General features: G+C 39.8%; 1 pseudogene; it reads right to left on the reverse strand.

The window, feature by feature from the left end:
* Positions 1–6,793: 6,793 nt before the first annotated feature.
* LOC121011968 (transcription elongation factor A protein 3-like) lies at positions 6,794–7,817 on the reverse strand (annotated as a pseudogene).
* Between the last annotated feature and the right edge of the window lie 16,579 nt (positions 7,818–24,396).

Consider the following 24,396-nt stretch of genomic DNA (forward strand, 5'->3'; position numbering starts at 1 on the left):
GCCCTGGTCTTAATCTTCCTGTGATCCTGGCATTGGGGAGGAAGTGATATGACATGAAATGATGAGCATCCAAACATGAAGAAGGGAGAGATTGTGACAACACGTCCAGACCAGGAAAGGTTATTTTCCTTCCAAAGGAAAACGATTTCATAGAGCTCATGGGGGATAGCTTTGTCTCCACAAGTGTCTGCATTTGCATAGCACCCCATGGTGGCAAATGGGAGTAGAAATATCTAGAACTCTGAAGATGACTGCATAAGGCTCAGAGTGTTATAGTCTGAACCAGGAGAAATGGTGGAAAGGGATTCTTGGTTTGTCAGAACTAACCCAGGGCAGCGATCAGTCTCAAGTGAGCTGCCTTGATGCTGCAGAGGAACGGATTTTCATTGCAGCCATTGGAGCAAATTCTGTTTCAGAATACCTTGGAAGAAGAGGGATGAAGTCTGAGTTCAGTAGAATGTGAAGGGATGGGCTTTGTGGGGGTGGAAGGCGGGAGGCAGAGACAGTCATCAGGGCTCCTATGTCCTGGCTCTGCTTTACCCCTGTCCCACCTTCTACTGGATATTGTATTCTAGATGTTGTCTTTGGTTCTAGAACTGTGAGTACCAGCATTTGGTGAACAAACCCTAACACTTACATGCATGGCCAGGTAGTGTAGCATCTCTTGGAAGGTGCTGCATCCATTGGGCTCTCCCTCCTAACTTGTTAGACTTCCAGGGTGTCCCTGCCACATATGTGTCAGGGCGATCTAAATGTGTAAGACATTGTTCAAATAACTAGCCTGTTCTCCTAAAAAAATGTCAAGGTGATGAAAGACAGAGACTGAAAAGCTGCTCCAGAGTAAGAGAGAGAGCATCATGACAAGTAAATGTAACACATCCCCCATGCTTGGATCCAGATGGAGGATAAAGACTGATAATGAGTAGTGTTGAAGACATTGACATTTACTAGAAAATGGTATTAATATTAAATTTCCTATTTTTCCCATTGATATATGTGTCTATTTTGTGCCAGTGAACCCATGCATATATAGTTGATTTATCTATGACAAAGTAGGCAAGAATATACAATGCGGGAAAAGATTCTCTTCAACAAATGTTGCTGGAAAAACTGAACAGCTACACATAGAAGAAAAAAACTGAACCACTTTTTTTTTTAACGTTTATTTATTTTTGAGACAGAGAGAGAGACAGAGCATGAACGGGGGAGGGGCAGAGAGAGAGGGAGACACAGAATCAGAAGCAGGCTCCAGACTCTCAGCCATCAGCCCAGAGCCCGACGCAGGGCTCGAACTCACAGACCGCGAGATCGTGACCTGAGCCGAAGTTGGACTCTTAACCGACTGAGCCACCCAGGCGCCCCCTGCACCACTTTCTTATACCCTACACAAAAATAAACTCCAGATGAATTAAAGACCTAAATGTGAGACCTGAAACCATAATATTCCTACAAGAAAACATAAGCAGTAATTTCTTTGACATTGGCAGTAGAAACATTTTTCTAGATATGTCTCCTCAGGCAAAGGAAACAAAAGCAAAATTAAACTATTGAGATTAGAGCAAAATAAAAACCTTTTGCACAGCGAAGGAAACTATCAACAAAACAAGGAAAGGCAACCTATTGAATGGGAAATGTTTGCAAATGATGTATTCAATACAAGAGGTTAATATCCAAACTTTATAAAAAGAAAACTTACACAACTCAACATGAGTGGGGGTGGTAGGAACTAATCTGATTAAAATTAGCAGAAGAAAAAAAACCGGCAGGAGACCTGAATAGACATTTATCCAAAGACATACACATGGTCAACAGACATATGAAAAGATGCTCAGCTTCACTAATCATCAGGGAAATGCAAGTCAAAACTACAATGAGATATCACCTCACAACTATCAGAGTGACTATTATAAAAAAGACAAAAAATAACATGGGTTGAGAAAGAGTGGGATAAAGGGGAACCCTCATGCATGGATGGTGGGAACACAATATGAGGCAATCGCTGCAAAAAAATAGTACAGAGGTGGGAATGCAAGCTAGTGCAGCCACTCTGGAAAACAGTATGGAGGTTTCTCAAAAAACTAAAAATAGAACTACCCTATGACCCTGCAATTGCACTACTAGGCATTTATCCAAGAAACACAGGTGTGCTGTTTTGAAGGGACACATGCACCCCCATGTTTATAGCAGCACTACCAACAATAGCCAAAGTATGGAAAGAGCCCAAATGTCCATCGATGGATGAATGGATAAAGAAGATGTGGTATATGTATATGTGATGGAGTATTACTCAGCAATGAAAAAGAATGAAATCTTGCCATTTGCAACCACATGGATGGAACTGGAGGGGATATGCTAAGAAAGACAATGACTTCACTCATATGAGGACTTTATGAGACAAAACAGATGAACATAAGTGAAGGGAAACAAAAATAATATAATAACAGGGAGAGGGACAAAACGTGAGAGACTCATAAATACAGAGAACAAACTGAGTTATTGGAGGGGTTCTGGGAGGGGGGGATGGGCTAAATGGGAAAGGGGCACTAAGGAATCTACTCCTGAAATCTTTGTTGCACTATATGCTAACAAATTTGGATGTAAATTAAAATAATAATAATAAACAAACAAACACCATATTCAGACTGCTAGACACCAAATATAATATGAAAATCTTAAAGGAACCAGAGGAAAAAAGACATATTACATAACAGGAAAAAAAGATATTAATTACAAAAGAGCCTCTTATCAAAAGCTATATTAATTAGAAGACAACAAAAGGACATTTTTTAAGCAAGTTAAAATTTTATTTCTCTATTACAAACAGAATTTTGGAGGTAGGCAATACAAAGATGTATGGTGGGTTCATATTTACAACTAGGACATAGTTTGTCATCTTTCTTTTCCACTGTCCTCCATCTATGGCTTTCATTCTTAAGAAAGCCAAAGAAACAAAAATAAATGTTAGAGCTCCAGCCACTAGATCTACAAATTGGAAGAATAAGAAAATTCTCTTTCTTTTAAAGATATCTCCATGAAACTCCCCTCACAACACATCCACTACAAATCACTGGCAGAATGCAATCATATAGCCATCCATAGCTGCAAAGGAGGCAGAGAATGTATTTTTTTAAGCTTAATTGGAATGAGTGTAAGTAAAAATTATTTTCTATTGCTGAGATAGAATAAAAGAATATATCATTGTGAGAAACAGATTTCTGTCTTTCGTATCTGAAAATATCTTTACTTTGATCTCACATTTGTTTTATATTTTGGCAGAGTATAGAATTCTAAGTTAAAAATCATTTTCATCAGAACTTTGAAAGTATGTTTCTACAATCATCTAGCACTCAATATTATGATAGCAGGTTACTCCTTTAGAAATGTCATACTCAACTGATTTACTTTTTTTAATTTAACTTTATTTTTTATTTTTTAAAATTTATATCCAAATTAGTATATAGTGAAGCAATGATTTCAGTACATTCCTTAATGTCACTTACCCATTTAGACCATCCGCCCTCCCACAAACCTCCCGTAACCCTCAGTTTGTTCTCCATATTTATGAGTCTCTTCCCTTTTGTCCCCCTCCCTGCTATTATATTATTTTTGTTTCCCTTCCCTTATGTTCACCTGTTTTGTCTCTTAAAGTCCTCATATGAGTGACGATATATGATTTTTGTATTTCTCTGACTGACTAATTTCACTTAGCACAATCCCCTCCAGTTCCATCCATGTGGTTGCCAATGGCAAGATTTCATTCTTTTTCATTGCTGAGTAATATGCCATTATATATATACATACATATATATAATATATATACATATATATAATATATATATACATATATATATATATATACATACATACCACTTCTTCTTTATCCATTCATCCATCGATGGACATTTGGGCTCTTTCCATACTTTGGCTATTGTTGATAGTGCTGCTATAAACATGGTGGTGCATGTGTCCCTTCAAAACAGCACACCTGTGTCTCTCGGATAAATGCCTAGTAGTGCAATTGCAGGGTCATAGGGTAGTTCTATTTTTAGTTTTTTGAGAAACCTCCATACTGTTTTCCAGAGTGGCTGCACCAGCTTGCATTCCCACCAACAATGCAAAAGAGATCCTCTTTCTCCACATCCTCGCCAACATCTGTTGTTGCCTGATTTGTTAATGTTAGCCATTCTGACAGGGGTAAGGTGGTATCTCATTGTGGTTTTGATTTTTAGTTCCCTGATGATGAATGACGTTGAGCATTTTTTCATGTGTCGGTTGGCCATCTGGATGTCTTCTTTGGAGAAGCGTCTATTCATGTCTTTTGCCCATTTCTTCACTGGATTATTTGGGTTTTGGGTGTTGAGTTCGATAAGTTATTTGTAGATTTTGGATACTAACCCTTTATCTGATAAGTCATTTGCAAATATCTTCTCCCATTCTATTGGTTGTCTTTTACTTTTGCTGATTGTTTCCTTTGCTGTGCAGAAGCTTTTTATTTTGATGAGGTCCCAGTAGTTCATTTTTGCTTTTGTTTCCCTTGCCACTGGAGATGTGTTGAGTAAGAATTTGCTGCGGCCAAGATCAAAGAGGTTTTTGCGTGCTTTCTCCTTGAAGATTTTGATGGCTTCCTGTCTTACATTGAGGTCTTTCATCCACTTTGAGTTTATCTTTGTGTATGGTGTAAGAAAGTGGTCTAGGTTCATTCTTCTGCATGTCGCTATCCAGTTTTCCCAGCACCACTTGCTGAAGAGGCTGTCTTTATTCCATTGGATATTCTTTCCTGCTTTATCAAAGATTAGTTGGCCAGTTTCTTACAAAGTTAATAATAGTCTTACCATATGATTCAACAATCAGGCTCACTGGTATTTACTCATAGGGATTGAAAAATGTCCACACAAAACCCGGACACTTATGTTTATCGTAGCTTTATTGATAATTCCAAACAGCAGGAAGCAACCAAGATGTCTTTCAGTGGGTAAATAAACAAACTGTGGTAAACACAAAATTTGTCAGACACCTAAATGTAAACCCCAAAACTATAAAAATTTTAGAATGAAAAGAGAAAATATTTATGATCTTGGGTTAGGCAAAAACATTTTAGCAACACTAAGTTCATGTTGTAATTCATTCATCCATTTAAAAACTTAATAAATTATGAAATTGGATTAGTCAAAAGTTTAGACTTCTTTATAAAAGACACAGTTAAGAGAATGAACAGGCAAGCCACAGACCAAGAGAAAATGTTTGCAGAAGATACATCTGTAAAAGTACTTGCTTCCAGAATACATAACCAGGATATATAAAGAACTCTCAAAACTCAAAAAGGCAAACACAACAGAAAAATTATAGAAGATATGAACAGACACTTCACTAAAGAAGATATAAGACAGCAAATAAATCTCTAAGTGTGCCCAATGTTATTAGTCATTATGAAAATGCAAATTAAAAACATAATGAGTCGCCTCACACCTGCTAAAATGGCTATTATCAGAAAGACCAGAAATATCAGACAAGGATGTGGAGAAAAGATAATGTTTGTGCATTGTTTGTGGAAGTGTAAACTGGTGCAGCCACTATGTAAAACAGTAGAGAGGTTCTTCAAAAAATTAGAACTCTAAAGATTCTAGGAATTTTACCTCTGGGCATTTATCCAAAGGAGAGGAAAACACTAACTCAGATCTTTTCATCTCCATGTTCATTGCAGCATTATTTACAATAGCCAAGACATGAAAGCGACCTAAGAGGCCATGGTTTGATGAATGCATAAATATTTTATACATAAAGGAATATTATTTGGCCACAAAAAGAAAGAAATCTTGCCATTTGCCACAAAATGGATGTAACTTCAGAGCATTATTCTAAGTAAAAATAAGTCAGAGAGACAAATATTATATGATTTCATCTACATATGGAATCTCAGAAACAATCAATCAAAAAATAAACTCATAGATACAGAGAACAAACTGGTGGCTGCCAAATGTGGGAAATGGGGGATAAAAGAAACAGGTGAAGGTGATAAAAATGTATAAACTTCCAGTTACAAAATAAATAAGCCCATGAATATACTGTACAGCATGGTGACTGCAGTTAATAACACTATACTGATATTTTAAAGCTGCTTAGAGAATAGATCTTAGAAGTTCTCATCTCAAGAAGAAATAAATTTGTAACTCTGTGTTGTGAGGGATGTTAACTAGACTTATCGTGGTAATAATTTTATGATATATGCATACATCAAATAATTAGGTTGTACACCTGAAATTAACAGGTTGTATGTCAATTATATCTCAATAAAATACAAAAACAAACAACGTAATGAGATAAAATGCCAAGTGATGACAAATATGTACTTGGGGCTCTCATGAATTGCTAACAGAAATGCAAACTGTACAGCCACTTTGGAGAAATTTGGCAATCTAATAAATTAAACATACACATACAAAAAAATAGTATGGAGGTTCCCCAAAATATTAAAAATTAAATTTAGTTACCATACTACTGGGTATTTTCTCAAAGAAAATGAAAACACTAATTTGAAAAGATATATGCACCTCTATGTTTATTGCAGCAACAGTTACAATAGCAAAGTTATGGAAGCAACCCATGTGCCCATTGATGAATGAATGGATAAAGAAGACGTGGTATATAAATACAATGGAATATTATTCAGCCATAAAAAGGATAATATCTTGCCATTTGCAATGGCATAGAGAGATCTATAGGTATAATGCTAAGTGAAATACTTTCTGTTTGTTCTTCCTCATCTTGTTCAGTGAAATTGTGGCTGGCAGTTCCATCAGAAACTCCAGTGACTGCCGTATTCATTACATAAGACAAAGGTATTCATGGGCTCAGCACTGCATGTCTGCACCTAGTTTTGGGTACAGTTCTTCCATCTACTGCACTGGAAGAGGTCAGTGGTGGTGCAACACATCTTGGCCATCTGATGCTCACAGGTAACCTTCTGGGTCATGGAATTTCTCAATTCTCTCAGCTCATCACTGGCCATTTCCTCTGTCATCATCCTGGCAATAAGCACAACAGAGATGGCCCCACTGAGCACATTATTCCTCAGACTGGATTCCTGGAGTCCACAAGTTTGCTTATTTGTCTGTGAACTTGGTTCCAGTACTTCATGTCAGTGCTCTTGAGCTCCTAATAGATATGATCTTCAATTTCTGATGACTTCTTGTCACAGTTGGCTCCTTGCAATTGTCATCAGCCTTCAGGGCTGCTGAGGGCATTTCCACACACTTATCCTGCACAGAGTACCCTATGGGATAGTAGGGTTCCAGAAGATAGATGGAGGGGGCAAAAGTAAGGATTGAGGTGCTGCTGGGTGTTTTTGGAGTCTCTGCTTTTGAGTTGCTGCTGTTTGATCCTTCCATCGATGGCCTTTTTGTAGAGGAGGTGGCTGAAGACTTGGAGTCCACAGAGTCTCTCCTGTCTTTGGGCTCTTGTCCTTGTTTTTTTCCTTGGTGGAAAAAGTCCTGCCTCTGGTTTCTGATGGGAACAGTCAAGCCCTTTTTCTTTCTTTGATTTGTCTCTTTCTTCTCCTTTGTCTTCTTTGGGAGGTCCAGGGGAGTTCAATAGCTCCAGTTTCTGATGAGGACTCTGACCAAGGACACCACCTTTTTGTCCTAGCAGTGCTTGTGGACCCCATTAGCAGCAATTCCAATCCTGGTTGTCTGGAATAGGTGGATGGACATCTGACAGCAGTTCAGTTCTTCAGAAGGTCAAGGACCCCTTCTGTGTTCTTTATGGCCACAACCTTCTCCAAGCTTTCTGGCAATACTCAGCAGTTCCTCTTCCTGGCCCATGTTATCACACAAAACCTGGCAGGGCATGCTAAAATAAAGAGAATTAAGAGTACACTTATCTTGATGAGCACCAAGTAATGTATACAGCTGTTGAATCTTTATATTATATACCTGAGACTAATAAAATGCTGGATGTTAGTTATACTTGAATATTTTTTTAATTCCTCATTTTTTATAATTATACTGTGAGTAACAATGTGTATGCTTTGGCTCTTGTGAACATATACAGAAATATGTAGAGGTAAATCACACAATAATTCCATCCTTCTCTCATGTGGGTCAGAAAAATAACATTAAATATGCATGCAGAAAATGATGTAAACAAATTGTAAACAATGTAAACAATTGGTGAATCAGGGTAAGGGGTTTTAAAGGAGTTCACCACCCTAAACCTGTAATTTTCTGTAGGTTTGAAATTTTGTCAAGGTTAAAATCTACAAAAGAAAAAAGAATTGGGCTATCCAAATCTGGCAAGACCTTACCACGACTGGAGTGCCATGTGCAGCTATGTGCCTCCAAGGATTCTGGGTCCAAGCAAAAAAGGTATGTGGAAACACACAGACTACATCCTCCATCCCATGGCTGCCTCACCTCTGATAAAGTGTTGTATCCTTGGCTAATTAAATAAGGACTTTAATCTAACACTCTTGTGTGTATGAGTATAAGTGAGAATGTGTGTGTGTATAAGAGAGAGAGTGTGTGCATGTGTGGGTTGTGTGTTCTCATCCCCAAAATTCGTGACGCATCTCAAATATGGCAGAAACAGACCCTGTGATGTGTTATAGCCCATGGACTTCCTGGAAGCGGAGCCATAAGAGGACGAACACTTTAAATATTCTAATTATTCCTTAATAAAGTTGGAGAAAAATGGAAAAAATAAAAATGAAAGGGCCACAATGAAGACACTTACCTTACCTGCCCCACACTCACAGTTCCATGTGCAGGGATTTGTCAGGTTCACACAAGGACCATATTAATGAGATCTGCATGATGCCTTTTTGTGTCATATCCATTAACAATTGATTTTATGTAGTTTATTCAATCATGTGGCTTGAGTACTTCCCAATTAGTCTTCAGTGATGTCTTTATAAACACTTATGTCAAAACAATACTGAGCCAGACTACTCCCCAGACCCAGTCTCAGGACCCAGCCTGTGAAACCCTGGGGTCATGATGCTGGGTCCCTGCTGCCATAGTTGCTGCAGGCTGTAGCAGTGGCTTCAGTCCCTTTTTTGGGGGGAGCACAAAAGGGCAGCATGCCACTTCCACCCACAACTTGCTCCTCAGTCACTCTCTCCAAAAATTCCCAATTGTTGATGAGGGGTGAGGCCATCTGATGCCATTCAAACATCTCTCTTTGAAAGTTTGGAATGACAATGCATGGAAAGGTTGGGGCTGGACAGGGGGAATTTGACCCATGGGTGATGGGAGATATGGGTACATTCCTCTCCTGTCCCTCTTCAGAGTCAACAGTGCAGAGGCACAGAGGCTTCCTAAGGCCTCTCTGAACTTGCCAGCCACACCCAGAAATCAGCTGACATTGTTCTATTCACTCCCCCCTTTCCTGCCTAACCTCCCAATTTCCTCATTTCTCTGGATGGTACTCACAGTAAAAGGTGAGCACATGTTCTGTATATCTCAGGATCTGTTTGCTAGGGAGCCCAGGCTAAGATAAACCCTGTCAAGAATTGACTAAAAGCAATACCAGACTGGGAGGATGAACTTATACAGAGGGTCACCATCACAGGCAGAGGAAATGAGCAATAAGGTGTTTAACTAAGCACTTCTGCCTGGGTGTGGCAAGTGTGCTTCTCTTAAACCACAAAGCAGGGGGCTGTGACTGCCCACCAAACACATCTCTGGCCTCCTACTTTCTTTTTTTTTTTTTATTTATATATGAAATTTATTGTCAAATTAGTTTCCATACAACACCCAGTGCTCATCCCAAAAGGTGCCCTCCTCAATACCCATCACCCACCCTCTCCTCCCTCCCACCCCCCATCAACCCTCAGTTTGCTCTCAGTTCTCAACAGTCTCTTATGCTTTGGCTCTCTCCCACTCTAACCTCTTTTTTTTTTTCCTTCCCCTCCCCCATGGGTTCCTGTTAAGTTTCTCAGGATCCACATAAGAGTGAAACCATATGGTATCTGTCCTTCTCTGTATGGCTTATTTCACTTAGCATCACACTCTCCAGTTCCATCCACGTTGCTACAAAAGGCCATATTTCATTTTTTCTCATTGCCACGTAGTATTCCATAGTGTATATAAACCACAATTTCTTTATCCATTCATCAGTTGATGGACATTTAGGCTCTTTCCATAATTTGGCTATTGTTGAGAGTGCTGCTATGAACATTGGGGTACAAGTGCCCCTATGCATCAGTACTCCTGTGTCCCTTGGATAAATTCCTAGCAGTGCTATTGCTGGGTCATAGGGTAGGTCTATTTTTAATTTTCTGAGGAACCTCCACACTGCTTTCCAGAGCGGCTGCACCAATTTGCATTCCCACCAACAGTGCAAGAGGGTTCCCGTTTCTCCACATCCTCTCCAGCATCTATAGTCTCCTGATTTGTTCATTTTGGCCACTCTGACTGGCGTGAGGTGATATCTGAGTGTGGTTTTGATTTGTATTTCCCTGATAAGGAGCGACGCTGAACATCTTTTCATGTGCCTGTTGGCCATCCGGATGTCTTCTTTAGAGAAGTGTCTATTCATGTTTTCTGCCCATTTCTTCACTGACCTCCTACTTTCTTTAATGTTATAAAAATGGCAGGTGCTGTGCAGATGCAAGTGTCGTTATGAGAATAACCCATGAGCCTCCAAGCTTCCAAAACATGTGGTTTGCTGCTATGAATTCTGGCCCATGCAAATTCAGGGCCTGGCAAAGAAGTCATCCAAAACCCCCAGAAAAAGGGAGCAGGCTTAAAGAGGATTTTATGAGATAGAATTTAAATCAATCATTTGAATGTTAAATCTTAAAATTACAGAGAACTCAAGTTATTTTTATTATGCCTTGGGAGTTGAATATTTTGACATATTAATCAGTTCTCCAAAATGGCATTTACATCAAAATTTTGGTTGCTTTTGATGGGTCTCTGTCCCTATTGTTACAGTATAATCTCAGGTGAGTTGGGTGAGGCAAGGATGCCTCTGGTGATTTGTGACTCATGCACCATCTACCCCTGAATGGGAAAAATCATCAATTCCCTAGAGAACTTTCTTAGAAAAGTTTCCAAGAAGTCTGCTTGTTTACACCTTGGGAATGGCAGTTAGATACAACTATTCCCCACAGGCCTATGAAACAGAGGTTCTTGTGACTGCTGGAGGGGTGCGGCCTCATATAATTGGGAAATGGCCCCAGGAGCTTTGACCTTGGCAGAGCTGAACATGTTGCTGCTAGTTTCTGCGTCAGTACACATTGCTAGTGGAAATGAAGGTCGTGGCTGCTGGGCTGGCATCATCTGCTCTGTGCTGCTCTCCAGTCACAAGCTGGTATGTCTCAGAAGTCAGCCAGCCCACCACTATATGCCATCAGCCACAAGAAAAGCTGGAAAAGAAACCACAGCTCTCATGGGTTGTTTTGAGAAGGATCAATAAATCATGGCTCTCTGTTTCATACTCAAGTTCAGAACCAACAGAGACATACTAATTACCAATTTCAAAGCTAATTGAGATATATCAAATGCAAGTGGAATCATACCAACTCATCCAAGTCATCAGAAACCTTGGGGTGCCTGGATGGCTCAGTCGCCCTTCGGCTCAGGTCATGATCTCACGTCTCATGAGTTCAAGCCTGGTATCGGGCTCTGTGCTGACAGCTCAGGTCCGGAGCCTGCTTTGGATTCTGTGTCTCCCTCTCTCTGATCCTCCCCCACTCGCACATGATCTCTCTCTCTCTCAAAAATAAATATTAAAAAAAATATTTTAAAAAAGAAACCAAATGTCTGCTTTATAAACAAAGCAGCTGACCCTGGACAATGTAGCAAGATGCATGGAAGCAGGGGCTTCCCAATTCTGTTCCCTCGAAGAGGCACTTTACCCACCGGTGACAGGAAGCCCTGACCATGAAACCCTCAGCCTGGGGCAGGGTATCTAGAGATCACTAGATGCTCCTTGCAGGAAAGCATTTCCCTAAATCAAAGACAAGAAGGGGCCAAACCACACATGCCTTATTCCCAAGGAGAAAGGAATGCATGTTTATATAGTGAAATGACAGAGTGTATGCAGTTAACTTAAACAAGTCCAACTAACAAACTCCCCACCCAAGAGAGGGCAATGCAAGAGCAATTTCAATAGTACAGGCCATTGTACACTTGAGAGATGGAGATGCAAGACTCATCATCCATACAGCATGTGCACTATACAGTTTCAGAGATAGTTCTTGGTATAGAGCATAGGGTATTTTTATTCTGTGTAACTGGGTGCATTACCAGCTCCTCCAACACCCACTCTGGTATGGCTGAGAGAGGTTCTACATCACAGGACCAGTCTCCTGGGGACAGCAGGTCACCAATTTCCCCTCAATAATGGAGCTTGTGAGTGTGATGACGATCCTCAGGGCTGCCATCACCATCACTAACATGTCCTTGGAGAAGGCAAAGATGATGGTATGCCTTCATGGAACAGGGACATCACAGGTACCTGGCTTTGGTGGAAATACCCTGAAGAAATACACAGTGCACCTGTCTTAGGCTGGGTTTCCTCAGAAACAGAACTGAGACAGCTTTTGAGTACAAGAGTTTTGTTTGGGAGGTATCTCCAGGACACACCAGGAGTGGAATGGGGTGGTAAGATGGGAAAGTCTCTCTCAAAAGGCATGTATAGCCTGCCTCATGGATGTATGTGGCAGACTTCAGTGTACAGAGGTGCCCCTACACAACAGTGCACTAACAGTCAGGACGTGAGTAATGCAGTGGTCAGGGGAGGGGATCTTGGTGGGAACTCACACATCTGCATCAGTCACCTAGTGCTTCTTTGCACCCATTCTCCTGGGAAGGCTAGGCACTGTAGCAATCACCTCCTGGACAAAGCTGCCACTCTCCACCACCCTCACAATGACTAAGGGCAGGACCTGCATCCAAACACATCAGAGTCACATTATTCTCCTTCACGTTCCTTTTACCAGCCTCCTGGAGTCTCATCCTCCTATGGAGAGCCACCGTCTTCTGCCCTGAACTCTCAGCTGCTTATCTTCTCACACTCATGACCACTAGAATAGTATGACCAAAGTCATTAACACTTAAAGCCATGTAGGTATCTGCATGTTCTGTTGCTTCGTCTGGAATGCTCTTCCTCTAAATGCCTTCATTGTTCCCTCCTCCAATGCTCCTTCTCCATCATCACTTCCTAGACTCTTCTTTATTTATTCTCAGCACCTAACATCCTCTATGTTTCACTGATTTGTCTTATCTATAGACCTTCTCTTTTTTTCATTGGAATGAAGCTCTTCATGGATGGGATTGTTGTCCATTTATCCTACCATTTGCCTCTAAGAAAATTTCCTTGCACATAGGAGCTAGCCAATATATATTTGTAGAATAAATGGATAAATTATATATAAATGACAGAGTGTCAGGTGTGAGGCCAATGTTACTTATCCAGGTGACTCTCAAAGGTGTTGGAAGAACAATCATCATCTGAGCTCCAGCTTCCCCCTTCGTCATCAAGGAAGTCAGGCAAAGCCATAGTTCTACAAACTGTATTCCAAGTGCCCTGAGGTTTTATGGACTTCCACTGCATGGAGGTGGAGGGGCAAACAGAGTCTGGATAGTATGCACTCAATCCTTCACATGTTAAAAAGAAAACAAAGGAGGAGAGATGTGACTGGAATCTACTGAATATCCTGTGTACATTGAGGCTTTTTATATACATCTCATTTAATCCCCACAACAACCCTATGGCTCAAGGACAATTACTATCCCCATTTGGTCATGATAACTGAGGCTTCAAAAGACTTGCTTACCAAATTCAGGAAGACAGTTTTGCAGTCACTCTTCTTCAATACCAAGACCAATGACTGTAACCAACAGGAACCTCCATGTCCTACAGCTCTTGACTGACCTGAGGGGCCATTCCTACCGGGGACTCTGCTCTGGGGTCAGTTTTTGTCCTGCCTCAGACAGATTGCAGCATCTGTGATCTCAGCCTAGGGGAATAAATGGGTATCTCCCTTTACTATGCCTATGCAAGGAGAGCAGTGTGCACTCATCCAGCTCTAAGCAAGACGCCTATATGGCACGCCAGCCATGCAAGATGGCTGGGCACATACTATTATGGTTTCTCCATTCAGCTACTGCTGGACAAAATCCTCACTTTAAGACACCAGAGAGGCCATCAGAAACAGATGCACAGCTTCCATTTCAATAAAGGGAAAGATATGTGAAAGAGTAATTTATGTGTCACTTTTGATTTTGGGCTTAAGGGACTGAATTGCTTTAGGGGCTATACCAAACCACAGGCTCCTTGGATACAGTTGTTTATGTTGGCATTCTTGTAATAAATAATGTAGCTCAGCCAGGCAAGCTAGCTTGGAACTACCACTCCCATCCTTCACTGCAAAAAATATTTGGAAAAGTCTAGATTCTCTGGGGTGGCTGCTGAGCCCTAGCCCAGCCTGGCTGCAGGCTGTTTTCAGCTGTGACACTTTCCATCCAAAGGCCTTTGTTCTGTCCCCATGTTTCCTTGGCCTTGCTACCTTGTGACTTCTCATTCGAGGCCCTCCACCAGGGGTGCTCTTTCCGCTCCCAGCTCTCACTGTACCTTTTCCAGTTACTAGTACAGCACAGTAAACCAACCCAAAGTTAATGATGTGAAACACTGTTTCATTACACTCACAGACTCCGTGGGTTGGGACTTCAGAAAGAACATAACAAGGATAATTGTCTGTGTCCTATAATGTCTGGGTCTTCAAGTTCAGGAGTCAGAGGGATGCAGGTGTTGCACATCTGATTCTGACAGGCATGCACAACAGAGGCAAGGCAGGCCACTGGCAATGTTTGTTATGATTTAGTCCTCAAACCTACATTATAGACAATGTCCTTACATGAACAAGACATGAAAAGTTTGAAAAACAATGTCATATCCACAGATTATAAAGCAATTGTCTGTGGTATAGTGTACCAGCCCGAATGCTGGGGTTGCAAGCAAAAGAAATCCATCCTGCCTTGACAGAATTCACTGAGAGATGGCTCAAAATGATGGGTAGAAAGAGCCTGAACTCACATCCTCCCACAGACACAACAAATTCATAACTGTATATGGAATAATTTCCTCTGAAAACTAGATGTTCCACAACAAAGAATAAAAATGAAACATTGACATGGATAGGAGAGGCAGAGACACATGCTTGTTTAAAAAAGAAACCCACTTCAGATGCAGTAATCCACAATCAGGAGGCATCTCCAAAATACAGAACTATCTCTGGAGAAGCAAGGAGTCTGTGCTCCACATCAGGCATGCCAACCCCTAGATCCTTCACAACAGAGGAAAGCCTCCAGCATGCCTGGCTTTGGAGACCAACAGAGATTACATCCAGGAAAATCATGGAACTATAGTGAATGGAGAACTCACACTTAAAGGGCTCTGACACAGACTCATTTGCTCCTGGACCCAGCACAAAAGTACATTTGAAAAGCATCTAGGTCATATGTGAAGGCAACTTACTTACTAATTTTACAGCATCTACCAGAAAGGCAGGAACTTGTAGTGACTCTCTCCAGGGATACAAATAATGGCTGGCACTGTTTTTCTGATCTCATTCTAACTTGATAATACAGTGCTGGTGGATGCCATTTTGGAACTGTCCCTCAAAGCTGTTAGCACTGGAGGGCACACCCCACTGAAAACCCAACGCACCTCCATTCCACAGCCATTCATCACAACCAGGCTGGGTGAGAGTCCTACTCAACCTGTGCTTCTGCCACTACAATAAACAGGCTTGTGCAGACACACAGGGGATGCCCCTTGAGCACCTGGTGATAGCGGCCAGGGGCTATAGTGCTTCTGAGCCCCGTGGGACATCTCCTACACAGGGAAACTCCTTCGTGATAGGGAAAGGCAACTAATTTCCTGAACACATAGAAACAAATACAGAGAGTTGGGCAAAATGAGGAGACAGAGGAATATGTTCCAAACAAAAGGATAAGACAAAACCTCAAAAAAAAAAAAAAAGACCTTAATGAAACAGAGATAAGTAATGGTCAAAAAAAGATACAAGACTCAGGAAAAAAATAGATGAACACAATGAGAACTTCAATTAAAAAAAAAAAAAGAAAATATAAGGAAAGACCAAAAGAAGGTAGCTAACTAACACAATAACCAAACTGAAAAAAATACACTGGAGTTAGTCAACAGCAGACTAGATAAAACAGCTCTCTCTTCCAGAGAGCTGGAAAACAAAACAATGGAACTCAACCAGACAGGGCAGTAAAAAGAAAAAAAATAATTTTAAAAACTGAAGATAGCTAAGAGACAACATCAAGCAAAATAACATTCACATTATAGGGGTCCAGAAGGAGGAGAGAGAAAAAAAAACAGAAAATGGGTATTAAGGAGGTCACCTGTTGGGATGAGCACTGGGTATTGTATGGAAACCAATTTGACAATAAATTTCATATTAAAAAATATTTAAAGAAACATATTTGGAGAAATTATGACTGAAAACTTCCCTAATCTGGGGAAACAAACAGACATCTAGGTCCGGGTAGCCCAACAGTTCCAAAAAAGATGAACCCAAAGAGATCCACACCAAGACACATTATAATTAAAATAGTAAAGTTAAAGATAAATAAAGAATCTTAAGCAGTAAGAGAAAAACTACTTGCTAAATACAAGGGAAACCCCATAAGGCTATTAGCAGATTTTTTTAAGCTAAAGCTTTGCAAGGAAAAGGGAGTGGTATGACATATTCAAAGTGCTGAAAGAAAAATACTTCCAAACAATAATTCTATACCCAGCAAAGTTATTATTCAGGATTGAAGCAGACACTAAGAATTTCCAAAAAGCAAAATCTAAAGGAGTTCACCACTAAACCGGCATGACTACATAACTATAAGAGTACATAACTACAACATAACTACAAAAAATGTTAAAGGGACATCTTTAAGCTAAAAAGAAATGGCATTAAGTAATAACAAGATATATGAAAGTAAAAATCTCACTGGAAAAAGTAAATATAGAGCAAAGATAGTGGATCAATTATATATAAAGCAAGTATGAAGGCTAAAAGACAAAAATAGTAAAATTAACTAAAACTACAATAATTAGTTAAGGGATGCATAAAATTAAAAAGTGTAAAATGTGACAGCAAAAATATAAAATGTGGGAGGATGCAAAAATGTAAAGTTTTGGAATGTGCTTAAATTTAGGTTGCCATCAACTTAAAATGGGCCATTATATACACAGAATGTTATATGCAAACCTCACAGTGACTATAAAACAAAAATGTGTAGTACACACACAAAATAAAATGAGAGAGAAATCTAAACCACTGTGAAAGAAACCACAAGGGAAGAGAGAAAAAGAAGAAGAAAGGAACAGAGAAGAACTACAAAAATAGACAAAAAATTTTAACAAAATGACAATAATTACATACCTGTCAGTAATTACTTTAAATGCAAATGGACTAAATTCTCCCAAATAAAGACCACATACAGCAGCTGAATAGATTAAAAAATAATAATAATAAAGAACAAAACCCATCTATATGCTGCCTACAAGAGACTCCCTTCAGAAATAAGCACATAAAAGATTGAAAATGAAGGGATGAAGAAAGAAATTCCATGGAAATGAAATCAAAAGTAAAGCTGGTGTAGCTATATTCATATCATACAAAATAGATTTTCAAACAGACTGTGATAAAAGACAAAGAAGGGCATTACACAATGATAAAGAGGTCAATCCTACAAGAAAATAGAGCATTTTAAATGTATATGCACTCAACATAGAAGCACCAAAATATATAAAACAAATATTAACAGAGCTAAAGGGAGAAATTGACAGCAATACAATAACAATAAGGGCTTTAACACCCCACTTACATTATTGGATAGATTATCTAACAGAAAATTAATAAAGATCCGTCAGCCTTAAACTAATTACCGGACCAGATAGACTTAACAGACATATTCAGATCATCCCACCCAAAATCAGCAGAATACACATTCTTTTCAAGGGCACAAGGAACATTCTCCAGGATAGATCACATAGCAGGTCACAAAAGAAATCTCAATAATTCAATATTATAATCATATCAAGCACATTTTATGACCACATAAAATTAGTAATCAATCATAAGAAAACTGGAAATACCACAAAAACATAGAGATTAAACAGCATACTACTGAACAACCAACAAGCCATCAAAGAAATCAAGAGAAGTCAAAAGACACCTAGAGACAAATGAAAACAGAAATACAATATACCAAAATCTAAAAGATGCAGCAAAAGGAATTCTAAAAGGGAAGTTCATAAAAACACAGGCCTACTTCAAGAAACAAGAAAAAATCTCAAGTAAACAATATAACCTTACACCTAGTGAAAGTAGAAAAGGAACAACTGAATTCTAAGGGGAGTAGAAAGAAGGAACTAATAATGATCAGAGTGGAAATAAATGACATGGAGGCTGAAAAGACAATTGAAACATCAATGAAACTAGGAGCTGATTCTTTGAAAAGAGAAGCAAAATTGACAAACCTTTAGCTAGACTCACCAGGAGAAAAACAGAGAGGGCTCAAATAAAGAAAATCAGAAATGAAAAAGAAATTACAACTAATACCACAGAAATATAAAGAAACTACTGGAACAATTATACACCAACAAATTAGACAACCTGGAAAAAATAGATAAATTCCTAGAAACACACAAACTTCCAAAATTGAATCATGAAGAATCCTGAATCAGTAATCAAAAACCTCCCCAAAAACAAAAATTCCAGGACCATATGGCTTCATTAGTGAATTCTACTAAGCATACAAACATTCAAAGATTTAATATCTATCTTTCAAAAAACTGGAGATGTTGGAATGCTTCCAAAGTCATTTTACAAGGCAGGCATTATCCTGATACCAAAACCAGACAAGGACAGCAGAATAGAATAGAATAGAATAGAATAGAATAGAATAGAATAGAGGTAGAAGGGAGGGGAAGGGAGGAGAGAGGAGAGATGTAGGAGGGAAAGGGGAAGGGAGTAGGGGAGAAGAGGGGAGGGAGGAGGGAAGGGGAGCGGGGAGGAGGGGAGGAGGGCAGGGAGGAGAGAGAAGAGAAAGAAGAGAAGAGATGGGAAGAGAAGGGAAGGGAAGGGAACAGAGGAAGAGAAGAGAAGAGAAGAGAAGAGAAGAGAAGAGAAGAGAAGAGAAAGAAGAGAAGAGAGAGAAGAGAAGAGGGAAATTTTTTGAAAAGAAAATATAGGCTAATATCCTTGATGAACATAGATGCAAAAACTCTCAACAAAATATTGGCAAACCAAATTCAATAGTACATTAAAAGGGTCATACACCATGATCAAGTGGGATTTATTCCAGGGATGCAAAATGGTTTAACATCCACAAATCTATCAACATGATACACCACATTAACAAAATGAAAGATAAAAATCATATTATTATTCCAATAGATGCAGAAAAAGTGTTTAATAAAATACTTCAACATCCATTTATGAAATAAACTCTCAACAAAGTGACTATGAATGGAATTACCTCAACATAATAAAGATTATATATGACAAACCCACAGCTAACAACATACTCAGTGGTGAAAACCTGAAAGCTTTTCTTTAAGTTCAGGAACAAGGCAAGGATGCCTACTCTCACTGCTTCTATTTAACATTATACTGGAAGTTCTACTCACAGCAATAAGGCAAGAAAAAAGTAAATAAATAAAAGGCATCCAAAACAGAAAAGAAGTAAAACTGCAACTATTTGCAAATGACATGATACTACTATAGAAAATCCTATAGTCTCCACCAAAAAATGTGTTATAACTAATAAACTCAGAAAAAAAATCAGCATACATAAATCTGTGGTATTTCTATATACTAATAACTATAAGAAAGAGAAATTAAGAAAGCAATTTATAATTACATCAAAAAGAATAAAAGACCTAGGAATTAATTTAACTAAGGAGGTGAAAGACTTATACCTTAAAATTATAAAACTCTGATGAAAGAAACTTAAGAAGCCATAAATAAACAGAGAAATATTCTGTGACCATGGATTGGAAGAATTAATATTATTAAAATGTCCATAATACCCAAATCAATTTACAGATTCAATGCAACCCCTATCAAAATTCCAATAGCATCTTTCACAGAACTAGAACAAATAATTCTAAAATTTGTATGAAACCACAAAAGATCTTGAATTGCCAAAGCAATCTGAATAAAGAAGAACAAAGCTGGAGGTATCATACTCCCTGATTTCAAACTTTATTGCAAAGCTATAGTTATCAAAACAGTATGGTATTGGCATAAAACAGACATGCAGATCAATAGAATGGAATAGAGAGCTCAGAAATAAACCTACACATATATGGACAATTAATTTATGACAAAGGAGCCAAGAACACACAATGGAGAAAGGACAGTCTTTTCAATAAGTGGTATTGGGAAAATTGGACAGCTATATGCAAAAGAATGAAACTGGACTATTATTTTATACCATATGCAAAAATTAACCCAAACTGGACTAAAGACTTAAATGTAAGACTTAACACCATAACATTCATAGAAGAAAATGTAGGTGGCAAATACCTTGGCATTGCTCTTAGCAATGTATTTGTGGATTTAACACCAAAAGCAAAGGAAACAAAGGCAAAAATAAACAAATGGGACTACACCAAACTAAAAAACTTCTGCGTGATGAAGAAAACTATCATCAAAATGAAAAGGCAACACACTGTATGAAAGAAGATATTTTCAAATCATATATCTGATAAGGGGATAATATTCAAAATATATAAATAAGTCATACAACTCAACCATTAAAAAAACCAAACAACCCAATTAAAAAATGGGCAGAGGATCTGAACAGACATTTTTCTGAGGAAGATGTACAGATAGCCAACAGGTACGTGAAAAGATGTCCAACATCACTAGTTATTAGGGAATGCAAATAAAAACCATGATGAAATACCACCTCAAACATGTTAGAATGCCTATTCTCAAAAAGATAAGAAATAACTAGTTTTAGAAAAGATGTGGAGAAAAGGAATTCTTATGAACAGTTGATGAGCATATAAGTTGGTGCAGACACTGTGGAAAACAGTATGTAGATTCCTCAAAAACTTTGAATAGATCTACCATATGACCCAACTAGTGCACTTCTGGGTATTTATCCAAAGAATATGAAAACACACCAGTTCAAACAGATATATTAACCCCCACATTCTCTGCATCATTAATTACAATAGCTAAGATAGGGAAATACCCTAGGTGTCCATTGATACATGAATGAATAAAGAAGATATGGTGTATAAATATGTACAATGGAATACTACTCAGCCATAAAGAAGAAATGAAATCTTGCCATTTAAGACAATTTGGATGGACCTTGAGGGCACTATGCTAAATGAAATAAGTCAGACATAGAAAGACAAATACTGCATGATTTCACTTATATTTGGAATCTAAAAGAAAAAGCAAATGAAAAAGCAAACAATATAAAAACAAACTCAAAGATACAGAGAACAGATCAATGGTTACCAGAGGAGAATGGAGTTGGAGGTGGGTGGAATGGTTGAATTAGATCAATCACAGGGTGATACACAGTAACTAGACTTTTGGTGGTGATCACTTGTAGTGTATACAGATGTCAAATTATAATCTTATACACCCAAAACTTATGTAATTTTATATACCAATTTCCCCTCAATGAAAAAAAAAAAAAACTTTGGAAAAAAATTTTAAAAAATTCAAAGGAAGGATACCAGAAGCCCATGCATTCAAGTGGCATGGCTGGACTCACAGTCTGGAGCAGGCTTCCCTGTAGAGCACCAAACAGAATGGAAAAGAGGGAATTGCAAAGAGAGAAATGATATCTCCAGGCTGTTATCTCTAGGGTGAATGAATCCAACTACTGTTGTCTCTGTCACTTTCCTCAAGATGCAGACACCACAGATGCATTGACCTAAGTCAGCTCACATGCCTGCCCTGTGGCATGAGGACAGCCTGGTCCCATCAGACTAAACCCAAAGGAGAAAATGTCATTCCCTAAAAGGAAATCGGGGTGTGGGTAGGACCAGAAGATAGATGCTGACTGACAATAGCAAATTCATAGAACAGTGAGAGGGGAAAAATTATCTTCTGATTCCAAGTTCTGTTCTTTTCCACCAGGCACACCACCACCTCACAAATGCCCAACCCAGAATGCCTCAGTATGGAGATTGTGGTTCATCTTCCCAGTGATGCAATGCCACTGCATCTAAAGCCTTGTCACCAAACAATGCTCAGTGTGGGTGTTCTCTCCTCACAGTTCTTGCAATTTTTGTGCTTAAAAAGTTCAATATGGTCTTTGTTTACCAAGGTGTTTAAAAATTGCTAATTTTCTCCCAGCTCCTAATAGCACCAATTCTTTTACTGCTTTAAATTCAGAGTTTATAAGGTATTATTTTAGATTTTCAGCAACCACATGTATTTAGCAATTAAAGATAATAGTGCTGCCAAGTGACTTTTGAAGATAAATGCTGATGGCTGGAATAATGTTGGTCTGTACTCATTCTGTTAAACAGGAATCCAGATCACAGGAGCTGTATGCCCATCCTCTAGTCCCTGAGCCGTCCAATTAGCTGGAAGCACAGATAATATGCTTTTGTCTCATTTAAATAGACACTGTTCCACATTAATTCCAAAACATTTTATATTAGTTATCTTTTCCCCATATATTTTAATAAAAAATGATGGACCTGTGGTCTTCACCAGAGCCAGCACTGTGGGTGACCTGCCCATAAACCCTCAGTTTTTGTGGTTCCATGCACACCAATGCCTCTATCCTGCAGGTCCTGGAGACTCTGCTAAAGGGCGTTTCCCGGAATGGTGGGGTCAGGCCACAAGGGACAGAGAGTTAATGCTCCAGAAGCAGTCCTTAGCTGATTAGAAATGGGGGCTGGAGAGGGAGAGCCTAGCTTCACAGCCTCTTAGCCAGAACAGCTCTGGGTCACTACACTCTGTCACCCAGAGGGCCCCAGTGGGCTGAACTCCATGTCCACAGCTTTGCACAAGCTAGTTCTTCCCCCATTTCACTCCCCTTCCCCTCCTGGAGCCCCCAGATAAACTGTCACACTCAAACCCCTGTTATTCCTTGTCTGCTTCTGGGGAAACCCGCCCAAGCCACCCACCAGTTCCCAACAAAAACTGCCTGTTTGTGCAATCGGCAGAAGTGAACACTCGAGGAGGAGGCTTCTGGGGGTTGAGGGACAGGAACAAGGGGAGAGCACAACTGTTTTAACCCTTCACACGTAAAAGCAAATCCCTCCACCTAAGAAAGGAGGCGGCAGCTGCTGTGCACAGGGGATGGGGACTTCCTCACATGTCCCTGGTGGCTGTAGGGTAGCCCTGTCCCTTGTGCAGAGTCATCTGCCAAATCTTAGCCAAAGCCCTGAAATCTAACCCCCTTCCTTTCCACTTTTATTTGCAGACATCCAGTAGATACCTCCCAGGGACTGGGCCAAGGCAACTCTCTCTAGAGAACTTGTCTCTGTCCTTGCAGAAAGGCCACGTGGCCTGAGGGGTAATTTGCTACAGACCCAGTCTGATTGTTGTGCCACCATTGTCAGCAGGTGCCTGTCACCTCAGATGGCCTGCTCATAAGCCCCAGGCATCACACAGTCTGCACTGAGTCTCTGGGTATCACCATCAAGCTGAGAAGCCTGGAAAGAAGATGGTCACCTCGAAACTAGGGTAGGGTCCTGCCCTCAAAAGCAGGCCCTGACACAGGAATCTTGCTTATTTGAAAGGCAGTTCTGGAAGGCAGCAAGAAAGTATGGGAAAGTGGGACAAGGCAGGCTAGAACATCAGTAACATGGAGGCCAAATGGGGCTCTGACTCACTGGGAAGTCTGGGGGCCTTTAGGTATGTGCTTGGGGGATACTCCCCTGAACAGCTAGGTGGATGGGCTGGTACTCACCGTCCTTCATGGGGCAGTGGTTCTCCAGCACTTGAGGAGAGACTCTTAGATGGAGCATGCTGTGGAAGCCATGAGCAAGCCCCAGAACAGTAATGGCAGGGCTTGTGGGTGGAGCCTAGGGCTTGGGCTGGAGTGTCAATGACATTACATGGCCTCCCCATCCCAGGAGGGGCACCCTCAGTGTAATCCTCCTCCTGCCAGCAGGTTCAAGCCAGGATGTTCATGCAAGCTTCTGTCATGGGCTTTCCACTGCACAGGATCTTACGGATTGGCTAATTCATTCATTCTCAGTGAAATTGATTATCATTTTTGTGCCAAGAAATGTGCTCCAGAGCAATCAAGGAAAAGGCCCAGCTTTTTGACTCAGGCAGTTCTGAAAGTGGGTCCTGGGTCCAGCAGTAGATGACACTCTCAGCCCACCCCTAGGCCTCCCAAGTCAGAAACTCTGAAGAGGGGCTGCCAT

The sequence above is a fragment of the Herpailurus yagouaroundi genome, unplaced genomic scaffold, assembly GCF_014898765.1.
Source record: "Herpailurus yagouaroundi ecotype Mexico unplaced genomic scaffold, PumYag 196, whole genome shotgun sequence".
NCBI classification, from domain to species: Eukaryota; Metazoa; Chordata; class Mammalia; order Carnivora; family Felidae; genus Herpailurus; species Herpailurus yagouaroundi.